The sequence below is a fragment of the Salvelinus fontinalis genome, chromosome 2 (assembly GCF_029448725.1).
Source record: "Salvelinus fontinalis isolate EN_2023a chromosome 2, ASM2944872v1, whole genome shotgun sequence".
NCBI classification, from domain to species: Eukaryota; Metazoa; Chordata; class Actinopteri; order Salmoniformes; family Salmonidae; genus Salvelinus; species Salvelinus fontinalis.
Genome location: NC_074666.1, coordinates 15,989,161 through 16,013,340, shown reverse-complemented (window position 1 = coordinate 16,013,340; position 24,180 = coordinate 15,989,161).

Below are 24,180 nucleotides of genomic sequence, written 5' to 3'. Positions count from 1 at the left end.
ATAGTATGTCAGTATGTCAGTAATAGTATATCAGTAATAGTATGTCAGTAATAGTATATCAGTAATAGTATGTCAGTATATCAGTAATAGTATATCAGTAATAGTATATCAGTAATAGTATATCAGTAATAGTATATCGGTAATAGTATATCAGTAATAGTATGTCAGTAATAGTATGTCAGTAATAGTATGTCAGTATGTCAGTAATAGTATATCAGTAATAGTATGTCAGTAATAGTATATCAGTAATAGTATGTCAGTATATCAGTAATAGTATATCAGTAATAGTATATCAGTAATAGTATGCCAGTAATAGTATGTCAGTAATAGTTTATCAGTAATAATATATCAGTGTATCAGTAATAGTATATCAGTAATAGTATATCAATAATAGTATGCCAGTAATAGTATATCAGTAATAGTATGTCAGTATATCAGTAATAGTATATCAGTAATAGTATATCAGTAATAGTATGTCAGTAATAGTATATCAGTAATAGTATGTCAGTAATAGTTTATCAGTAATAATATATCAGTGTATCAGTAATAGTATATCAGTAATAGTATATCAGTAATAGTATGCCAGTAATAGTATATCAGTAATAGTATGTCAGTAATAGTATATCAGTAATAGTATATCAGTGTATCAGTAATAGTATATCAGTAATAGTATGTCAGTAATAGTATATCAGTATATCAGTAATAGTAGATCAGTAATAGTATGTCAGTAATAGTATATCAGTAATAGTATATCAGTATATCAGTAATAGTATGTCAGTAATAGTATGTCAGTAATAGTATGTCAGTAATAGTATGTCAGTAATAGTATACCAGTAATAGTAGATCAGTAATAGTATGTCAGTAATAGTATATCAGTATGTCAGTAATAGTATATCAGTAATAGTATGTCAGTAATAGTATATCAGTATGTCAGTAATAGTATGTCAGTAATAGTATGTCAGTAATAGTATATCAGTATATCAGTAATAGTATGTCAGTAATAGTATATCAGTATGTCAGTAATAGTATATCAGTAATAGTATGTCAGTAATAGTATATCAGTATATCAGTAATAGTATACCAGTAATAGTAGATCAGTAATAGTATATCAGTAATAGTATATCAGTATATCAGTAATAGTATGTCAGTAATAGTATGTCAGTAATAGTATGTCAGTAATAGTATGTCAGTAATAGTATATCAGTATATCAGTAATAGTAGATCAGTAATAGTATGTCAGTAATAGTATATCAGTAATAGTATGTCAGTAATAGTTTATCAGTAATAGTATGTCAGTATGTCAGTACTATTATATCAGTAATAGTGTATCAGTAATAGTATATCAGTAATAGTATATCAGTATGTCAGTAATAGTATATCAGTAATAGTATGTCAGTAATAGTATATCAGTAATAGTATATCAGTATGTCAGTAATAGTATATCCGTAATAGTATGTCAGTAATAGTATGTCAGTAATAGTATGTCAGTAATAGTATATCAGTATATCAGTAATAGTATATCCGTAATAGTATGTCAGTAATAGTATGTCAGTAATAGTATATCAGTATATCAGTAATAGTATATCCGTAATAGTATGTCAGTAATAGTATGTCAGTAATAGTATATCAGTATATCAGTAATAGTATATCCGTAATAGTATGTCAGTAATAGTATGTCAGTATGTCAGTAATAGTTTATCCGTAATAGTATATCAGTATATCAGTAATAGTATGTCAGTAATAGTATGTCAGTATATCAGTAATAGTATGTCAGTAATAGTATGTCAGTATATCAGTAATAGTATGTCAGTATATCAGTAATAGTATGTCAGTAATAGTATGTCAGTATATCAGTAATAGTATATCAGTATATCAGTAATAGTATGTCAGTAATAGTATGTCAGTAATAGTATATCAGTAATAGTATGTCAGTAACAGTATATCAGTAATAGTATGTCAGTATATCAGTAATAGTATATCAGTATATCAGTAATAGTATGTCAGTATATCAGTAATAGTATATCAGTATATCAGTAATAGTATGTCAGTAATAGTATGTCAGTAATAGTATATCAGTAATAGTATGTCAGTATATCAGTAATAGTATGTCAGTATGTCAGTAATAGTATATCAGTAATAGTATGTCAGTATGTCAGTAATAGTATATCAGTAATAGTATGTCAGTAATAGTATGTCAGTAATAGTATATCAGTATATCAGTAATAGTATGTCAGTAATAGTATATCAGTATGTCAGTAATAGTATATCAGTAATAGTATATCAGTAATAGTATGTCAGTAATAGTATATCAGTAATAGTATATCAGTAATAGTATATCAGTAATAGTATATCAGTAATAGTATGTCAGTAATAGTATATCAGTAATAGTATATCAGTATATCAGTAATAGTATGTCAGTAATAGTATATCAGTAATAGTATATCAGTATATCAGTAATAGTATGTCAGTATATCAGTAATAGTATATCAGTAATAGTATATCAGTAATAGTATGTCAGTAATAGTATGCCAGTAATAGTATATCAGTATATCAGTAATAGTATATCAGTAATAGTATATCAGTAATAGTATGTCAGTAATAGTATATCAGTGTATCAGTAATAGTATATCAGTAATAGTATATCAGTAATATTATGTCAGTAATAGTATATCAGTAATAGTATATCAGCACGTGGCAAGGCAACCCTGGTTAAATTTGCAGAGCTAGTGTACAGTACTGCAGGAGAGAGAGAGAGAAAGAGAGAGCTGAAGGACATGGGCACAGAGGGGAAGGCCATGCTTCATCCCCATGCCAACGACAGGCCAAGTTCTATCTCCATGCCAACGACAGGCCAAGTTCTGTCCCCGTGCCAACGACACATGACAGGAAACAGGACTGAGGAAGGTGGATGTTCAGAATGTGAAGCTGTATTTACTCAGAGCACATTTGAAGAGTAACTCACAAAATGTTTCATCCTCAAATTATATATTCTATTTTATAAACTGGGTGGTTCGAGCCCTGAGTGCTGATTGGCTGACAGCCATGGTATATCAGACCGTATACCACGGGTATGACAAAACATTTATTTTTACTGCTCTAATTACGTTGGTAACCAGTTTATAATCGCAATAAGGCACCTGGGGCGTTGTGATATATATTTATTTGTATTATTATTTCATTTCACCTTTATGTAACCAGGTAGGCTAGTTGAGAACAAGTTCTCATTTACAACTGCGACCTGGCCAAGATAAAGCAAAGCAGTTTGACACATACAACACAGAGTTACACATGGAGTAAAACAAACGTACGGTCAATAATACAGTAGAACAAAGAAAACAAAACGTCTATATACAGGGAATGCAAATGAGGAAAGATGAGGGAGGTAAGGCAATAAATAGGCCATGGTGGTGAGGTAATTACAATATAGCAATTAAAACACTGGAATTGTAGATGTGTAGAATATATATATATATATATGTATATATATATATATATATATATATATATATATATGTGTACATACATAGATATATATATATATACACATGAATGTGCAAGTAGATATATGGCCAATATACCACGGCTAAGGTGTTTGTCCTGGCACTCCGCGTTGCGTCGTGCTTAAGAACAGCCCTTAGCCGTGGTATATTGGCCATATACCACACCCCCCCGGGCCTTATTGCTTAATTATTTACCTGATGACACCCGTGTAGGTTGGAGTCTCTTACATAGGAGTAGGATCCTCTCTCCGTTTTACCTGGGTAGAGAGAAGACAGAAAGTGTTCAAAAACAAACGATCCTTTTCCTCAACAATACGACGGAAAAACGTCTAAAATCCAAACATATCTTGTACAAAACTTTAACACTAGATGATTCTGCATTTAAAGATTATTATTTTTTTATATTTTTTTGCAACTTTGCAGCATTTAGTTTCATGTGTGGAAAATGATAAGCCTCAAGCCTACAGTATGAAACACTAACATTGTATTCAGGAAAAAATGAATTGCTTTGCCACAAATTTTGCAGTATTACTTTAGTGCCTTGTTGCAAACGGGATGCATGTTTTCATTCTACCGGAGGTTTATGAGGTATCATCATAACACAACATATTACCAACAGGGAAGAGAAGGCCCAAACCCCAACCAACAGCATATACTAGCTTTGTGACATGGTTCTCTAGCTCCGCTGTAACATAGAACATGTGATATCATGTTTCAGCATTACATTCCCAGGCAGCACTATACCACCAAAACAGACACCTGCAATGCTACAGAAACTCTCTCACGGACACACACACACACACACACACACACACACACACACACACACACACACACACACACACACACACACACACACACACACACACACACACACACACACACACACACACACAGTGTGCTATAAGATCTGGGTTCTCACGTTTACATCTTAAGACGTTTGTACAATGTATGAAATAAAGTAGAAAGAGTATATATACTAAACAAAAATATGAACAAAATATGTAAAGTGTTGGTCCCAAGTTTCATGAGCTGATTTAAATCATTTTCCTTACTCACAAAAAGCTTATTTCTCTCAAATATTGTGCACAAATGTGTTTACATCCCTGTTAGTGAACATTTCTCCTTTGCCAAGATAATCCATCCACCTGGCAGGTGTGGCATATCAAGAAACTGATTAAACAGCATGATCATTACACAGGTGCACCTGTGCTGGGGACAATAAAAGGCCACTCTAAAATGTGCAGATGTGTCATGTTTTCAGGGAGTGTGCAATTGGAATGCTGACTGCAGAAATGTCCACCAGAGATGTTGCCAGATAATTGTATGTTAATTTCTCTACCATAAGACGCCTCCACGGTTATTTTAGAGAATTTGTCCAACCGTCCTCACAACCTTGTCCAATGACAACATCCTCCCAGCACCTAGCTAGCTAGCTAAAGTTAGCTAATGTTAGGTTCTGTGTATTTAGCTTGCAGAATTTAGCTTGTATTTAGCTTGCTACATACATAGCTACATAAATAGATAAGATAGCCTATTACCCACATTATGACTGACTTGTGATCATTGTCCACGTTAGTTTGATAGCGTTGACAATTCTAGCCCTGGTTACATTCGTCCGTTTTTTTTTGTCCAAAATATTGAGCCATTGAAACTGAAAATGGGGAGCTCGAATGGCTGGATGGAAGCAAACAATGTACCAGGGCCAGCTGTGATTTACAACCTGATACCAATATGTTTTGTACTACCAAGAAATGTGAAGGTGAATTATATTAATCATACATTGAACGACATCCATCTATTCTACCCACAATGCCTTAGTGTACGTCACTGAACGTTGAGTCACATAGAACCTGCGTTACTAGAGTTGCGGTATAATCTGTGAATATGATATTTGTTTTACTGATATGATGATTGTCTGTTTGTTTCATTGCTGCAAAGTAGTTAAAACACTATCAGTGTCACTTTAAGGTGACAACCGAGTAGCCATGTGACAGTATACAGTGACTGGTTCAAACTGGACAAGGAGAGGACTAACACTCTAGTTGTCAACACAGCTCCTCAACACACACACACCAATAGTAGTAGTTAATTATTGGGCCAGGCCATGGGCGGCTGGATTACAGCTATACCAGACCAGGGTAGGCTGGATTACAGATATACCAGACCATGGTAGGCTGGATTACAGCTATACCAGACCATGGTAGGCTGGATTACAGATATACCAGACCATGGTAGGCAGGATTACAGCTATACCAGATCATGGTAGGCTGGATTACAGCTATACCAGACCACGGTAGGCTGGATTACAGCTATACCAGACCATGGTAGGCTGGATTACAGCTATACCAGGCAATTGGCGGCTGGATTACAGCTATACCAGATCATGGTAGGCTGGATTACAGCTAAACCAGACCATGGTAGGCTGGATTACAGCTATACCAGTCCATGGTAGGCAGGATTACAGCTATACCAGGCAATGGTAGGCTGGATTACAGCTATACCAGACCATGGTAGGCTGGATTACAGCTATACCAGATCATGGTAGGCTGGATTACAGCTATACCAGACCATGGTAGGCTGGATAACAGCTATACCAGATCATGGTAGGCTGGATTACAGCTATACCAGACCATGGTAGGCTGGATTACAGCTATACCAGATCATGGTAGGCAGGATTACAGCTATACCAGATCATAGTAGGCTGGATTACAGCTATTCCAGACCACGGTAGGCTGGATTACAGCTATACCAGACCATGGTAGGCTGGATTACAGATATACCAGACCATGGTAGGCTGGATTACAGCTATACCAGACCATGGTAGGCTGGATTACAGCTATACCAGGCCATGGTAGGCTGGATTACAGATATACCAGACCATGGTAGGCTGGATTACAGCTAAACCAGACCACGGTAGACTGGATTACAGCTATACCAGACCATGGTAGGCTGGATTACAGATATACCAGACCATGGTAGACAGGATTACAGCTATACCAGACCATGGTAGGCAGGATTACAGCTATACCAGATCATGGTAGGCTGGATTACAGCTATTCCAGACCACGGTAGGCTGGATTACAGCTATACCAGACCATGGTAGGCTGGATTACAGCTATACCAGGCAATTGGCGGCTGGATTACAGCTATACCAGATCATGGTAGGCTGGATTACAGCTATACCAGATCATGGTAGGCTGGATTACAGCTATACCAGATCATGGTAGGCTGGATTACAGCTAAACCAGACCATGGTAGGCTGGATTACAGCTATACCAGACCATTGTAGACTGGATTACAGCTATACCAGGCAATGGTAGGCTGGATTACAGCTATACCAGACCATGGTAGGCTGGATTACAGCTATACCAGACCATGGTAGGCTGGATTACAGCTATACCAGACCATGGTAGGCTGGATAACAGATTCCAGCTTTCAAACCGTCCTCAACTCAGTTTTGCATGGCCAGCCTCAGACAACTTCCAGCTGTAGCCTACTAAATTGGCACACACAAAAATGTCCCACACACACACACACACACACACACACACACACACACACACACACACACACACACACACACACACACACACACACACACACACACACACACACACACACACACACACACACACACACACACACACACACACACACACACACAGTTTCTATCCCTTCTGATTTGACGTTGTCCTGTATGTACCTCAGGCAAACATCATGAAATATCTGTTGAGAAATGGACCTCTGCCCTCTAAAAAAACTTTGAACACTATTTAGTCATTAACATTAGTAAAGTAATACAAACAAATACAAACAAATAAACAAAAACAACTAAAGAAACATTGTTTTTAATAACCTGCCCAGAGACTACGGTTGAAAATTAGCCGGGCTGGTTAAAACCGTCACTTTTACTGAAACGTTGATTAATGTGTACTGTCCCTGTAAAAAAAAATCTATAAACTCAAAACTCAACTCGATGCTTGCTGCATAACACAAAGAAATGTAACTAAAAAGCGTGTTGTGTCACCTACAACACGGATGGATACTAACACATGTTTGAGTCAGAACATTCATGCTCCCGTCATCAATACAACGAAATATTAGTCCAACATTTCACGTCTGTCGTCCATCCTCAGTCGTGTCACAGCGAGTCTCACGTGGCTTTTAGTCCCTACGTAATACTGTTATGTTGTCGTTTTCAACCTGGCGTCTCCCAAGCACTCGAGAGCAACGCATACAACGAGCAAAAAATCCCTGGTATTTAATTTAGTTGTGAGAGTAACTAAGGATTTAAAAGATTGGAATTTACAAGAGAGGAGAGTAGCACAGGACAAGGTCAGAGAGGAGGTCACGACCTGTGTCACATACACTCTACATCCTTCTGGATACACAGACACGCACGCACACACACACACACACACGCACACACTGACACAGACGCACGCACACACTGACACAGACACACACACACACACTGACACAGACGCACGCACACACTGACACAGACACACACGCACACACTGACACAGACACACACACACACTGACACAGACACACGCACACACTGACACAGACACACACACACACTGACACAGACACACACACACACTGACACAGACACACACACACACTGACACAGACACACACACACACTGACACAGACACACACACACACTGACACAGACACACTAACACAGACACACACTGACACACACACATACTGACACAGACACACACACACACACTGACACAGACACACACACACACTGACACAGACACACACACACACTGACACAGACACACACACACACAGACACACTGACACACACACACACTGACACAGACACAGACACACACTGACACAGACACACACACACACACTGACACAGACACACACAGACACTAACACAGACACACACACACACTGACACAGACACACACACACACAGACACACTGACACAGACACACACTGACACAGACACACGCACACACTAACACAGACACACACACACACTGACACAGACACACACACACACTGACACACACTGACACTAACACAGACACACACACACACTGACACAGACACACACACACACTGACACACACTGACACTGACACAGACACACACTGACACTGACACAGACACACACTGACACAGACACACACACACACACACTGACACAGACACAGACACACACTGACACAGACACACACACACACACACTGACACAGACACACACACACACACACTGACACAGACACAGACACACACTGACACAGACACACACACACACACACTGACACAGACACACACACACACAGACACACGCGATGGAGAGCGACAGAGGTTAGCCTAGTATAATCTTAACGTGTTTGAAATAGTGTATAATATAAACATGATATTAATTGGGAGTTAAAGGTGTTTTTCTATGAACCTAATAAATGCTGGATTTCTAGAAATAACACCAGTACACTATTCTGACGTCTCTGAACAAAAAGGGGGAAGACACTTCCTGAGTTACCCTCGGTGGGAACAATGTTCTTTTTCACAGGTCTTGTTTTCTTCCAGATGTCTTGTTGAGACATTTTGTTTCGGCCATTTTGTTTCGGGCCACCTCTCTGCAGAACACCAAATTCATGATCATCTACTGAACTGGGAGTCAGGAAGCAAATATGAACTCCAGAGCTGAGGCCTGCACACACACACACACACACACACACACACACACACACACACACACACACACACACACACACACACACACACACACACACACACACACACACACACAAAACACACACACACACACACACACACACACACACACACACACACACACACACACACACACACACACACACACACACACACACACACACACACACACACACACACAGCTGTGGAGGAGCAATACTGTTGTGAAATACAGGAAGGAAAAATTATGGAACAGCTATGGAAAGAGAGGATATTTGTACGTGAAAAATTGAAACCAATGTTTAGATACTGGACCCGCTTCAAAAAACTTTACTGCAAGCAGTATGATTTCTGTCATTTACTGCAGATTCACAACGGTACTACAACAAGTTGTTTACTGTACACTGGGCGGCAGGTAGAGCGTTGGGCCAGTCACCGAAAGGTCGTTGGATCGAATTCCCAAGCTGACTAGGCGAGAAATCTGTCGCTGTGTCCTTGAGCAAGGCACTTAACCCTAATTGCTCCTGTAAGTAACTACAATGTTGTTGATCCATCCAGAGGTTTCTCCTATCACAGCCATTAAACTCTGTAACTGTTTTTAAGTCACCATTAGCCTCATGGTGAAATCACTGAGCGGTTTCCTTCCTCTCCGGCAACTGAGTTAGGAAGGACGCCTGTATCTATAGTGACTGGGAGTATTGATACACCATCCACCGTGTAATTAATAACTTCAACATGCTCAAAGCAATATTCAATGTCTGCTTTTTTATTTTTACCCATCTATCAATAGGTGCCCTTCTTTGTGAGGCATTGAAAAACCTCCCTGGTCTTTGTGGTCGAATCAGTGTTTGAAATTCACTCCTCGACTGAGGGACCTTACAGATAATTGTATGTGTGGGGTCATTCAAAACTCATGTTAAACACTATTATTGCACACAGAGTGAGTCCGTTCAACTTATTATGTGACTTGTTAAGTACATTTTTACTCGTGAACTTATTTAGGCATCGCCATAACAAAGGGGTTGAATACTTATTGACTCAGGACATTTCAACAGTTCATTTTGAATTAATTTGTAACAATGTCAAAAAAAAAAGATATATATTTTAAATTAAGGCTGTAACAAAAAACTAAAAAGAGGTATATAAATCAAGCAGTGTGAATACTTTCTGAATACAATGTATAGAACATTCATTTTTCTTATCAGAGTACTGAATACTGGTTTCTGAATCCTAGTAATGTTCAAAATGGCCCCCTATTCCCTAATTAGTGCACTACTGTTGACCAGGGTCTATAGGGAATAGGGTGCACTACTGTTGACCAGGGTCTATAGGGAATAGGGTGCACTACTGTTGACCAGGGTCTATAGGGAATAGGGTGCACTACTGTTGACCAGGGCCCAGAGGGAATAGGGTGCACTACTGTTGACCAGGGTCCAGAGGGAATAGGGTGCACTACTGTTGACCAGGGCCCAGAGGGAATAGGGTGCACTACTGTTGACCAGGGCCCATAGGGAATAGGGTGCACTACTGTTGACCAGGGTCTATAGGGAATAGGGTGCACTACTGTTGACCAGGGCCCATAGGGAATAGGGTTCACTACTGTTGACCAGGGCCTATAGGGAATAGGGTGCACTACTGTTGACCAGGGCCTATAGGGAATAGGGTACACTACTGTTGACCAGGGCCCAGAGGGAATAGGGTGCACTACTGATAACCAGGGCCCAGAGGGAATAGGGTGCACTACTGTTGACCAGGGCCCAGAGGGAATAGGGTTCCATTTGGGACTCTGACAGAGTGATGATCCATATAGTTCTGTTAGGCCTTCCAGAGGCGTTAACAATGTCTTTTAATTAAACGGTTTAGTCATATTTAATACTGTCCAGGATGTGAGGTCATAATGCAACCATGTCAGGACCTAAAAAGACAGGTTTAGGGTTTAGAACAGGAACTGGACTTGACTTAGGCCGCATACCAACAGAGTCAATGCAGCCTCTATAAGCAGTAAAGATTCTGACAGCGTCTGAATACCTAAACGTGCGTTCGAAATAGTAGACATTTTAGTTAAGTGGAAAACGTAACGTTTTATAGTATGTGACATTTTCCAGAAAATCGAGTATGCTTTTAAATTCCAGGATGTTAATACTAATTTTTGTCTTTTCATTCGAGTGGAATTCGCTGCACACTTTGTGAGGAAGAGAATGGTCTGTGTTTGACAACAGCTGATGTTGAGATAAGTGGGACGTGCTGTACCCAAATGAACAAATAGCGGGAATCAACACGATTGTACATCAGATGACACATTCTCAGTGTGGATGAGCCTCGTTGCGGCTGTTTCTACTGAACGTTATAAATAGTATTTAAGTAGTAGAGTTCAGACAGATTTCAGCTTTTATTCTTATTTATTTTTATTTACATTAAAAATATATATATTTACACCTGAATAACAACTACAGATTTATTTGTATTTGTATCTAAACTTGTGATCTAGCTAAACTTCCTGAGGTTCTGCATATGGCTGGTACCACTGCTTCCATGTAGAATATATTATGTTGACAAAACAGTATTTTTTTTTTTTAAATCAACGAAACACAAATAAAATAAAATATAAAAATGATGTAATAATTTATATGAGTAATCACATTTTATTTTCTAATCAAAGTGTAATACTCTGTAAAGTGTTTTAATAAAGAAATGATTAAAAATAGACTAGATAGAGCTTGTGACTCCAGCATTAACCAGGTTTATATGACTGTTTTTCCTTCAACAAACAGCAAACACAACACTGATCAACGTAGAGGTTTTCTCTCTCTGCCGAGACGCCGAGCTGTGCCAAGACGCCGTCGTCACAGATGTGGCAAAAGCTAACCCGTGCCAGTCTGCAAGTCCACGGGCACAGACACCGTACTGTAGCTAGAACCCCCCCCCAGGGACAGACCCAGATGATGCTGAACGGCCTTTAGGGGCAGAACGTGGAGAGGCCAGACTACACCACTGGTATCACACACAACATTTACCACATTCCAAGCAATGGAACAATAACCACTTTCTGACTAGAAAAAACTGAAGACAGAATTTGAGGGTGTGAAAGACATTCCGGTTGTCCAACAACGGACCTTACTGTCAGGTCAGATGCCCCCAAAAATTGTTTACTTTATACTAGAAGTGTAACGTCTCTAAAATAATATTTTAAACACATAATATCTCTATTACCAACGACAACAATGTTAAGCAACACAAAGACAAAGGCAAAAATGCTGGTATTATTTATATATCTTATATATTTGGTATTATGAGGTCTCCCATAATGAACAATCATTTCCATAAACGATGTCTCTTGACAGGGGCAATTCCTACAGAAAATGTAGCTGCTAATATTTAAAAAAAAATCATTTCTGACAAGAAAATAAATCCTGACAGCCTCCTAGTTCTTATTTGCCCTGTACCTAACAAGGACTTCCGTCAGTATAATCATGTTAGGTATTTGATCTGCCTGTCCCGGCTCTTTGGCCCTGGGTCTGAAGGAGGATTCTGTGCCTCTGGGTTAGGTTGAGAATATGCAGTTGCCTTGGGTTACCTGGATAGGACTGAGAATGCTTCACGGCCTAAATACATGATCCTCTAGTCTTCATAGTGAGGCCCTCAAAGCCCCCCCGTCTCGTCAAAGCCCCTGGAAAATCACCTTTTACATAAGAAGATGAGGGAAGACTGCACTGAAATGGCAAAAAGACAATGTCCGTCGCCGCAAGAAAAAGTGAGAATTTCTGGTAATAAACAAACCCTAGGCTGTACTTTGTGTCTAACTATAACCATTTTGTCTGTGAATGTGGACAGGCTCGGTTTTGTAAATTCAGCTCAATAAAACTTTAAAATAATTACTAATCAACAATTTCAGGTGTAATACAGAATTTACCAAAACAATTACAAACTACATTTAGGAATTTCAGACACTGCATACGAGGATACAATTAATCCTCATATTACCTTCAAAAGAGCTCTATTTCTGAATATGTCTCTGTACAAAACTATCGTCTTTCTTTGTGGAAATGATTTAGAAAATCATTCCCTAAAATGATTGTAATTAAATAAGACTATTATTACAACAACAAAAAAACAGCCATCCGTGTGCTCTTAGTTATTTCAGCCTACGTAAAACTGTAAAAAAAAAAAAAAACAACAACAAAAAAAAAAAACAGAGATACTAAGAGATACAGAGATATTCAAAGAGGACATCAAAATAAACTAACGACCTGCAAATAAAGTTGCTGATGAATCCATCAGTAAAAAAAGGCAGATGGTGGAAGCTTCAGACATCTGAAGTGCTGGAAGAGAGAGAAGAGAACAGCCACTCCACTCTAACGGCCTTTTTGAAAGTATTTCGTAGCGTAAGAACAAAAACTGAACCGGACCAAAAGCAAACGAAGGATATTGAAACAGGTTTGACAACAGTGTAGGATCAACTGGTTCTAAAAGATGCAATGTGTGTTATAGATGGGTGGTTCCTCTGTTATTAGCTATAATGTGTGGTTTTTATTGAACCTTAATTTAACCTTAATTTAACCTTAATTTAACCTTAATTTAACCTTAATTTAACCTTTATTTAACCTTTATTTAACCTTAATTTAACCTTAATTTAACCTTAATTTAACCTTTATTTAACCTTAATTTAACCTTAATTTAACCTTAATTTAACCTTAATTTAACCTTAATTTAACCTTTATTGAACCTTAATTTAACCTTAATTTAACCTTAATTTAACCTTAATTTAACCTTTATTTAACCTTAATTTAACCTTAATTTAACCTTTATTGAACCTTAATTTAACCTTTATTTAACCTTTATTTAACCTTTATTTAACCTTTATTTAACCTTTATTTAACCTTTATTTAACTAGGCGAGTGTGAAAGGCCTGTTCTCTCTTTGAACTATATAGAATAAACGTCAAATTATTTCAAAATTTAAGTTGCATACATTTTTGGGGATTTTTATCTATTTTTTGGGGGGGGGGGGTGTTCAATTATTGAGGAAGGTGAAACCAGTGACTTCAGATTTAGATATGATGAGAAAGACAGTTGATATAATAGGCCCGAAAGAGAGCGTTATAGAATCCTCTATAGAAATACAGGAGTGGACATGACATAAGGACGGGAAAAGAAATGACAAATAAAAGATTTGGATTGGTCAAGGCTAGTTGTAAACAGGTTGAACCTTATCGTGGTCGATATGAAGTTGGACTTTCTTAGATTTTTTTCTCTCACTTTATTCCGTTTTATTTTGTTGTTGTTGTTGTTGTTGTCGGAAACCGTGGTGCCCGTGATGATTGGATACGGCCTTGAGGTTATCGTCGAGGCAGAAGACAAGACTACGCAGTTCTACTCGATCATACATTGGGAGGAAACAGATAGAAGCTGTCCTCCAATAAGATGCCCTATCCCTTGGTATACTTCGGGCTGTATATGAAAACCGAACTAAGCGTATATACTGTTCTGTCTGCAGACAAGGTGAGACGGCGTGAAGGGTTAAACCATCTATTCCTGCTTCACGTGGGGGAGGACAGGAGAACATAGCTGACGTGAATCATTCTCAGCAACTCAACTTGTTTCCATGACATCAACGGGCATCCTTCCAGAACTCCAACAAAGGTTCTGTCGCCAATGGCACCCTCTTCCCTTTATAGTGCATAGGGCTCTGGTCAGAAATAGTGCACTATATATAGGGAGTAGGGTTCCATAGGGCTCTGGTCTAACGTAGTGCACTATATATAGGGAATAGGGTTCCATAGGGCTCTGGTCTAAAGTAGTGCACTATATAGGGAATAGGGTTCCATAGGGCTCTGGTCTAAAGTAGTGCACTATATAGGGAATAGGGTTCCATAGGGCTCTGGTCTAAAGTAGTGCACTATATAGGGAATAGGGTTCCATAGGGCTCTGGTCAGAAGTAGTGCACTATATAGGGAATAGGGTTCCATAGGGCTCTGGTCTAAAGTAGTGTACTATATATAGAGAATGGGGTTCCATAGGGCTCTGGTCTAATGTAGTGCACTATATATGGAATAGGGTTCCATTTGGGACACAGTCAAAGTCTACAAGGTGCTGAGGGAAGCCACAGAAGCCATGGGGGGAAGCTGGCTTCTAAACACACGACTGAAAATCAACAAAAATATAGTCCTGGTGTATAAATAACGATATTGTCTCTCCGTTGGAAACATTTACAAACCGGCACATTTTTTAGTTCCAGAAATGTATTTTATGAGCAGCCTTCAGAAAACACCCAGCAGCCTAATTCCTTGGGAGCACGGCAATATATAAAAAAATATAAGAATATATAAAAATATATAAGAATATATAAAAATATATAAGAATATATAAAAATATATAAGGACGAATAAATAAACCTAACAAAGAATGACATCGGAAACACAACTCAGCCCGTATTTATCAACTATACATACCATCAATACATTGATAGATTTGTGATCTGAGGCACTGCAACATCCCAGGAGGTTTGGTCAAACCTATTGATAGGTAATAACCAGGAACGGTGGGCTGAAATACACGGGCATTAACATTCACTAAGAGCCCTACGAGAGGAGAGCTGTGCACTTGTTAGGTTCTTTTCAATGCGCTTGATTACATTCTAGGCAGGCACCCCGATGCAAAACAGGCTTCATTATCCAGACCCCCCCCTTCCCTCACCCAGGAAGCAATAAAACAACAAGACAAAAGCACATACTAACACATACTAACACATACTAACACATATTAACACATACTAACACGTATATTAAAATTACAACTTGAGAAAAAAAATGTTCACCAAGCACAAAAAATGGTAACTTCTACCTTTGCGGTAACCCTGGTAAAATAATTGATAGCTTGGCAAAGAAAACGACTTGACTTTGTGTGAACGGCTGAGATAATTCACGTCTTTCACATTTTAAGGTTTTCATATTGGTAACAACAACAACAAAAAATGTAAGACAAAATAACCTTTACAAAACATTTTTGACTCCACCGGTAACCATCGATAACACAGCCGGTTTGGTTTTGTGTCTGCGAGAGCAATGCCAGTGTGTGTTTGTGTGTTTTCAGACAAACCCGGGTCGGCTGAAATGCGGCAGGCACTGCAGATTTTTGTTGGCACGATGACAATGGTGGCACTGCCAAGCCCTATGGCTAAAGCTACTAAAAGATGCATAAGGATGGCATAAGAGCCCAAATCTTCTCTTCTTTCAGAACGGCACAGCGTTTTACCGTTTTGGCTTCGTGTTTACATCCTTCTCAGTATTTATCAAGCCCTTCCTCGTCTCTTCTAAACGGCGTAATAGCTCGTAGAAACACCTGGAACAACGCTTGATATTGGGGGACTGAAATCTTCATGTCCTGGTTGGTTTATTTTGCATTTTCTTATTTTGTTTTGTCTTTTTGTTTTGTGTGTTTTTTTTGTTGACATCCTTTGTTTTAGGATCTTGTTGAAGGCACAATTCTTTACGATTTAATTATTTCATTTTCTTTCATTTTTTTTGGGGGGGGGGGACTTCATTTTCTTTGTCTGAAGGATTTGGTGTAACATTTTCACAATACCTGAGACAATAGGAGATGGAGACACATACAGAGAATTATACCCATTTTACACAACACTAAAACCTGCACAAATGAACAATGAACAAACCTACTTAATTATACTCGTGAAACCCAAAACATCTCCTAGTACAACGTTCAGGATTACTGAAGACAGAAGAATCTAACTAGGAGCTGCTATTGTTATAACAACAATTTAGCTGAACAGCAAACAAAGAAGGGACGCGAGAGTTAAAAGCTATAATTGTTGCTATGGTATTACTGTTTAGGTATTGTGATGTCAACTGATGAGGAAGCCATCTTTATTTTCATAGAGGATTTTATTTGGGGCTTGTTTTGTTTTTTTGCGAAGAGGATAAATTATAAGAAGAAAAAAAAACAAGAGATGCAACAATGCAAAGAAAAGAATGGTGACATTCCCAAGTGGAAAAAAAAACTCTAGAAAAGGGGCCTACTGAGCTTCAATTAAATATTACATTCTACAACAACTGAAGATCACTAAATATAATTACTGTTTTCTTACCAATTCACAGCAACAATCCAGTATCATCAGTCAACAAGTTACCAGCCAGACATATTATCTTGCCGTCTCGCCAAATATATTATAATCCAAGACTAATAGTGTAGAGTACTTAGGGCTAGTGAATGAACAAGAGTCACTCAACCTGTTCTCAGTGGAGTGACCACCCCCTTCCTCTTGTATAGACCTTTTGGATAAAGAAAATCTTTGTCCCATTGCTAAGACGTGACATATTACACACAGCTCTAACCACCCATTTCCTTAATCTTACCTCATTTGCACACACTGTAAATAGACTATTTTCTATTGTGTTATTGACCTTGCTTTTGTTTATTCCACGTGTAACTCTGTGATGTTGTTTTTTGTCGCTCTGCTTTGCTTTATCTTGTCCAGGTCGCAGTTGTAAATGAGAACTTGTTCTCAACTGGCCTACCTGGTTAAATAAAGGTGAAACAAATAAATTAAAACATTTAAAAATAAACTTGCAGCAGTGACAGTCATATAACATCACCTCTAAAAAGCCTAAACAACACGACCTCAGTAGACATTTTGTCAAACAGCGAGAACTACTACCAAGTTAACTGTTTCTTTCTGATGAGTGAGAAGTACCGGTACTCAGGCTAAGAAAAACGTAAGGTTAGTTAAAAGAGACTGGAACCCAGGCTAAGAAGAACGTAAGGTTAGTTAAAAGAGACTGGTACCCAGGCTAAGAAGATTATAAGGTTAGTTAAAAGAGACTGGTACCCAGGCTAAGAAGAGCTTCAGGGGGATTGACTCCCCAGTCTCACACTAAGCCATAAGAGTGAGAGCCCCCACCTTGGATGAGCTAGCCTGGCCCACACCACAGAGAGAGAGAGAGAGAGAGAGCGAGAGAGAGAGAGAGAGAGCGGGTGAGAGAGAGAGAGAGAGAGAGGGGGGGGAGAGAGAGAGAGAGGGTGAGAGAGGGTGAGAGAGAGAGAGAGAGAGAGAGAGAGAGAGAGAGAGAGGGGGGGAGAGAGAGAGAGAGAGAGAGAGAGGGGGGGGGAGAGAGAGAGAGGGTGAGAGAGGGAGAGAGAGAGAGGGTGGGGAGAGAGAGAGAGAGGGTGAGAGAGACAGAGAGAGAGAGAGAGAGAGAGAGAGCAGAGGGGCTTTTCAGGCAAGGTGTGGAGAAACTGAGACCAGCAGCTGCACTCAGGCATCTCCGGAGACACACCTCTCCTCCCTCAACTCTCCCACCAGCCTCCCCCCTCACCCAGACTACCTCCTTCTCCCTCCCTCCCCTATCTCCTCCTGTCTCCCCTCAGCCTCAGCAGCCTGCCCACTAGAAATAGGCTTTCATTTCGGACATTTGATAAGGTCCCCAGAACATGCTCTGAGTTCACAATTTATACATTTTCATTTTATAGCCTGGGCGTGAACTGGTGATGCTCGGAGCGCGTGATGCTGGGTGCGTGTGATGCTGGGAGCGCGTGATGCTGGGTGCGTGTGATGCTGGGAGCGCGTGATGCTGGGAGGGAGCTGTTTAGGCCACTGCGCCAACGCAGTTTACAATGCTCTCGTAAGCTGTGAGAATACTTGATGATAGTTGATGGGAACAGCATGTTATTTTTAAAGACTTCCCCAAACCATAGTCTTAACCTTAACCACTCTGAATTAATACCTAACCTGTTAACCTTTGTGTTGCTTCTGTTTTAACCCTGTAACCACGCATAATCAACCCTGTAGATAGAGAGGGAGAAAGAGAGAGAAGGGGAGAGAGAGAGAGAGAGAGAGAGAGGGGGGGGGAGAGAGAGAGAGAGAGAGGGGGGGAGAGAGAGAGAGAGAGAGGAGAGAGGGAGAGAGAGAGAGAGAGAGAGAGGGGGAGAGAGAGAGGGAGAAAGAGAGCGAGAGAGAGAGGGAGAGAGAGAGAGGGAGAAAGAGAGCGAGAGAGAGCGAGAGAGAGTTAGGGAGAGGGAGAAAGAGAGCGAGAGAGAGAGGGAGAGAGAGATAGAGAGAGGGGGAGAGAGAGGGAGAGAGGGGGAGAGAGAGTGGGAGAAAGAGAGCAAGAGAGAGAGGGAGAGAGAGAGAGAGAGAGGGGGAGAGAGGGGGAGAGAGAGGGAGAGAGAGAGAGGGAGAAAGAGAAGGAGAGAGAGAGAGGGGGAGAGAGAGGGAGAGAGGGATAAAGAGAGACAGAGAGAGAGAGAGAGAGAGAGAGAGAGAGAGAGAGAGAGAGAGAGAGAGAGAGAGAGAGAGAGAGAGAGAGATAAAGAGAGATAGAGAGAGAGAGAGGGAGAGAGAGAGACTACTGTGACTGACTCAAAATTAAGGAAAGCTTTGACTATGTACAGACTCAGTGAGCATAGCCTTGCTATTGAGAAAGGCCGCCATAGGCAGACATGGCTCTCAAGAGAAGACAGGCTATGTGCACACTGCCCACAAAATGAGGTGGAAACTGAGCTGCACTTCCTAACCTCCTGCCCAATGTATGACCATATTAGAGACACATATTTCCCTCAGATCACACAGATCCACAAAGAATTTGAAAACAAATCCAATTTTGATAAACTCCCATATCTACTGGGTGAAATACCACAGTGTGACATCACAGCAGCAAGATTTGTGACCTGTTGCCACAAGAAAAGGGCAACCAGTGAAGAACAAACACCATTGTAAATACAACCCATATTTATGTTTATTTATTTTCCCTTTTGTACTTTAACTATTTGTACATTGTTACAACACTGTATATTTACATAATATGACATTTTAAATGTCTTTATTCTTTTGGAACTTCTGTGAGTGAAAATTTTCCTTTTATTTATTTTATTTTATTTTACCGTTATTTTACCAGGTAAGTTGACTGAGAACACGTTCTCATTTGCAGCAACGACCTGGGGAATAGTTACAGGGGAGAGGAGGGGGATGAATGAGCCAATTGTAAACTGGGGATTATTAGGTGACCATGATGGTTTGAGGGCCAGATTGGGAATTTAGCCAGGACACCGGGGTTAACACCCCTACTCTTACGATAAGTGCCATGGGATCTTTAATGACCTCAGAGAGTCAGGACACCCGTTTTAACGTCCCATCCGAAAGACGGCACCCTACACAGGGCAGTGTCCCCAATCACTGCCCTGGGGCATTGGGATATTTTTTAGACCAGAGGAAAGAGTGCCTCCTACTGGCCCTCCAACACCACTTCCAGCAGCATCTGGTCTCCCATCCAGGGACTGACCAGGACCAACCCCGCTTAGCTTCAGAAGCAAGCCAGCAGTGGTATGCAGGGTGGTATGCTGTTTCCTGAACATTTATAATTGTTTATTTCACTTCAGTTTATTATCTACTTCCCTTGCTTTGGCGATGTTAACATATGTTTCCAATGCCAAAAAAGCTCCTTAAATGTAAATTGAATTGAATTGAGAGAGGGAGAGAGAGAGGGAGAGAAAGAGGGAAAGAGAGGGAGAGAAAGGGGGAGAGAGAGCGGGAGAGAGAGAGAGAGAGAGAGAGAGAGAGAGAGAGAGAGAGAGAGAGAGAGAGAGAGAGAGGGAGAGAAAGAGGGAGAGAGGGAAAGAGAGGGAGAGAAAGAGGGAGAGAGGGAAAGAGAGGGAGCGAAAGGGGGAGAGAGGGGGAGAGAGAGAGAGAGAGGGAGAGAAAGAGGGAGAGAGGGAAAGAGAGGGAGAGAAAGGGGGAGAGAGAGAGGGAGAGAGAGAGAGGGCGAGAGAGGGGGATAGAGAGAGAGAGAGAGAGAGAGAGAGAGAGAAAGGGAGAGAGAGAGAGAGGGAGAGAGAGAGAAAGGGAGAGAGAGAGAAAGGGAGAGAGAGAGAGAGAGAGAGGGATGTGTGAGTTCCTCTGTCCTCCTCCCCAGGTTGTCATGGTGGAGAGTGATGGGTCTGCTGTGGATGTCACAGACCAGGTGTGTCTTTCAGTTGGCTTGGGTGAGCCAGAGACAGTGAAATGTGAGGACAGAGGGGTCAAAGGTCATAGTGACCCCAGCCAATCATCAGAGCTCCTGTTGAAAGCTGCTTGCAGTGATGAGCTTCTGCTATCCTCTCTCTCTCTCTCTCTCTCTCTCTCTCCCTCTCTCTCTGTCTCTCTCTCTCCCTCTCTCTCTGTCTCTCTCTCTCTCTCTCTCTCTCCCTCTCCCTCTCTGTGTCTCTCACATGTCACTGTCTCTCACTCACCCACGTCATCACACACAGGCACACACTAACTCACAGATGCACGCAATTTCAGCACACACACACACACACACACACACACACACACACACACACACACACACACACACACACACACACACACACACACACACACACACACACCACAACCACTTCTCCTAAAAGCTACTCGCCAGCTATCTCACGATCAAATACCAGTATTTAACCAAGTTATTTTTCATCTCCTGCATACACCACTGCCCCTGATCGGCTCCTAGAGACAAAACAATAACATGTTTGACTTGACTACAGAGAGGGAGGCAGAGAAATGGGGAACTTCTGTGAGTGTAATGTTTACTGTATGGTATACTGTTCATTTGTATTGTTAATTTCACTTTTGTAAAGTATCTACTTCACTTGCTTTTGCAATGTTAACATATGTGTCACATGCCAATAAAACCCCCGGAATTTAATTGAATATAGGGAGAGAGAGAGAAAGAGAGATAGGAAGAGAAAGAGAGATAGGCAGAGAGAGTGAGAGAGATAGGGAGAGAAGGAGATATATAGAGAGAGACAGAGAGAGCCGGAGAGAGAGACAGAGAAACAGAGAGAGAGAGAGATAGGGAGAGAGAGAAAGAGAGAGAGAGAGAGAAAGAGAGAGAAAGAGAGAGAGAGAGAGAGAGAGAGAGAGAGAGAGAGAAGCAGCGAGCACCTACACCATAGACAGGAATCACCTGACTACCTGACTACCTGCCTTCAAACAGCTGTGGAGGACAATAGTCTTCAGCACCTGTTTGTCACAACGACGTTAAACGAAGAGAAGAAGAGAGATGAAGGCAGGATGGCAATTAACTGGCACGGTTCAGTGAAGAGCTGCTGGCACAATTAGCAGGCCAGCTAGATAGCTTCCTGTCAGAAAGAAGACAGCTCAGGCAGAGCAGGAAACAATTGAACTTGATCACAATTAATGGACAAATATAGCTAGTTTATTAACAGACAACTATAGCTAGTGTATTAACAGTCAACTATAGCTAGTTTATTAACAGTCAACTATAGCTAGTTAATTAACAGTCAACTATAGCTAGTTAATTAACAGTCCCCTCTAGCTAGTTTATTAACAGCCAACTATAGCTAGTTAATTAACAGTCAACTATAGCTAGTTAATTAACAGTCCCCTCTAGCTAGTTTATTAACAGCCAACTATAGCTAGTTAATTAACAGTCAACTATAGCTAGTTAATTAACAGTCAACTATAGCTAGTTAATTAACAGTCAACTATAGCTAGTTAATTAACAGTCCCCTCTAGCTAGTTTATTAACAGCCAACTATAGCTAGTTTATTAACAGTCAACTATAGCTAGTTAATTAACAGTCAACTATAGCTAGTTAATTAACAGTCCCCTCTAGCTAGTTTATTAACAGCCAACTATAGCTAGTTAATTAACAGTCAACTATAGCTAGTTAATTAACAGTCCCCTCTAGCTAGTTTATTAACAGCCAACTATAGCTAGTTAATTAACAGTCAACTATAGCTAGTTAATTAACAGTCCCCTCTAGCTAGTTAATTAACAGTCAACTATAGCTAGTTAATTAACAGTCAACTATAGCTAGTTAATTAACAGTCAACTATAGCTAGTTTATTAACAGCCAACTATAGCTAGTTTATTAACAGTCAACTATAGCTTGTGTATTAACAGCCAACTATAGCTAGTTTATTAACAGTCAACTATAGCTTGTGTATTAACAGCCAACTATAGCTAGTTTATTAACAGTCAACTATAGCTTGTGTATTAACAGCCAACTATAGCTAGTTTATTAACAGTCAACTATAGCTTGTGTATTAACAGCCAACTATAGCTAGTTTATTAACAGCCAACTATAGCTAGTTTATTAACAGTCAACTATAGCTTGTGTATTAACAGCCAACTATAGCTAGTTTATTAACAGTCAACTATAGCTTGTGTATTAACAGCCAACTATAGCTAGTTTATTAACAGTCAACTATAGCTTGTGTATTAACAGCCAACTATAGCTAGTTTATTAACAGTCAACTATAGCTTGTGTATTAACAGCCAACTATAGCTAGTTTATTAACAGTCAACTATAGCTAGTTAATTAACAGTCCGCTCTATCTAGCTAGTGTATTAACAGTCAACTATAGTTAGTTTATTAACAGCCAACTATAGCTAGTTAATTAACAGCCAACTATAGGTAGTGTATTAACAGCCAACTATAGGTAGTTAATTAACAGCCAACTATAGCTAGTTTATTAACAGTCAACTATAGCTAGGTTATTAACAGTCAACTATAGCTAGTTAATTAACAGCCAACTATAGCTAGTTAATTAACAGTCAACTATAGCTAGTTTATTAACAGTCAACTATAGCTAGTTTATTAACAGCCAACTATAGCTAGTTTATTAACAGTCAACTATAGCTAGTTAATTAACAGCCAACTATAGCTAGTTAATTAACAGTCAACTATAGCTAGTTTATTAACAGTCAACTATAGCTAGTTTATTAACAGTCAACTATAGCTAGTGTATTAACAGTCCCCTCTAGCTAGTGTATTAACAGTCCCCTCTAGCTAGTTTATTAACAGTCAACTATAGCTAGTTTATTAACAGCCAACTATTGCTAGTTAATTAACAGTCCGCTCTATCTAGCTAGTTTATTAACAGTCAACTATAGCTAGTTTATTAACAGCCAACTATAGCTAGTTTATCAACAGTCCGCTCTATCTAGCTAGTTTATTAACAGTCAACTATAGC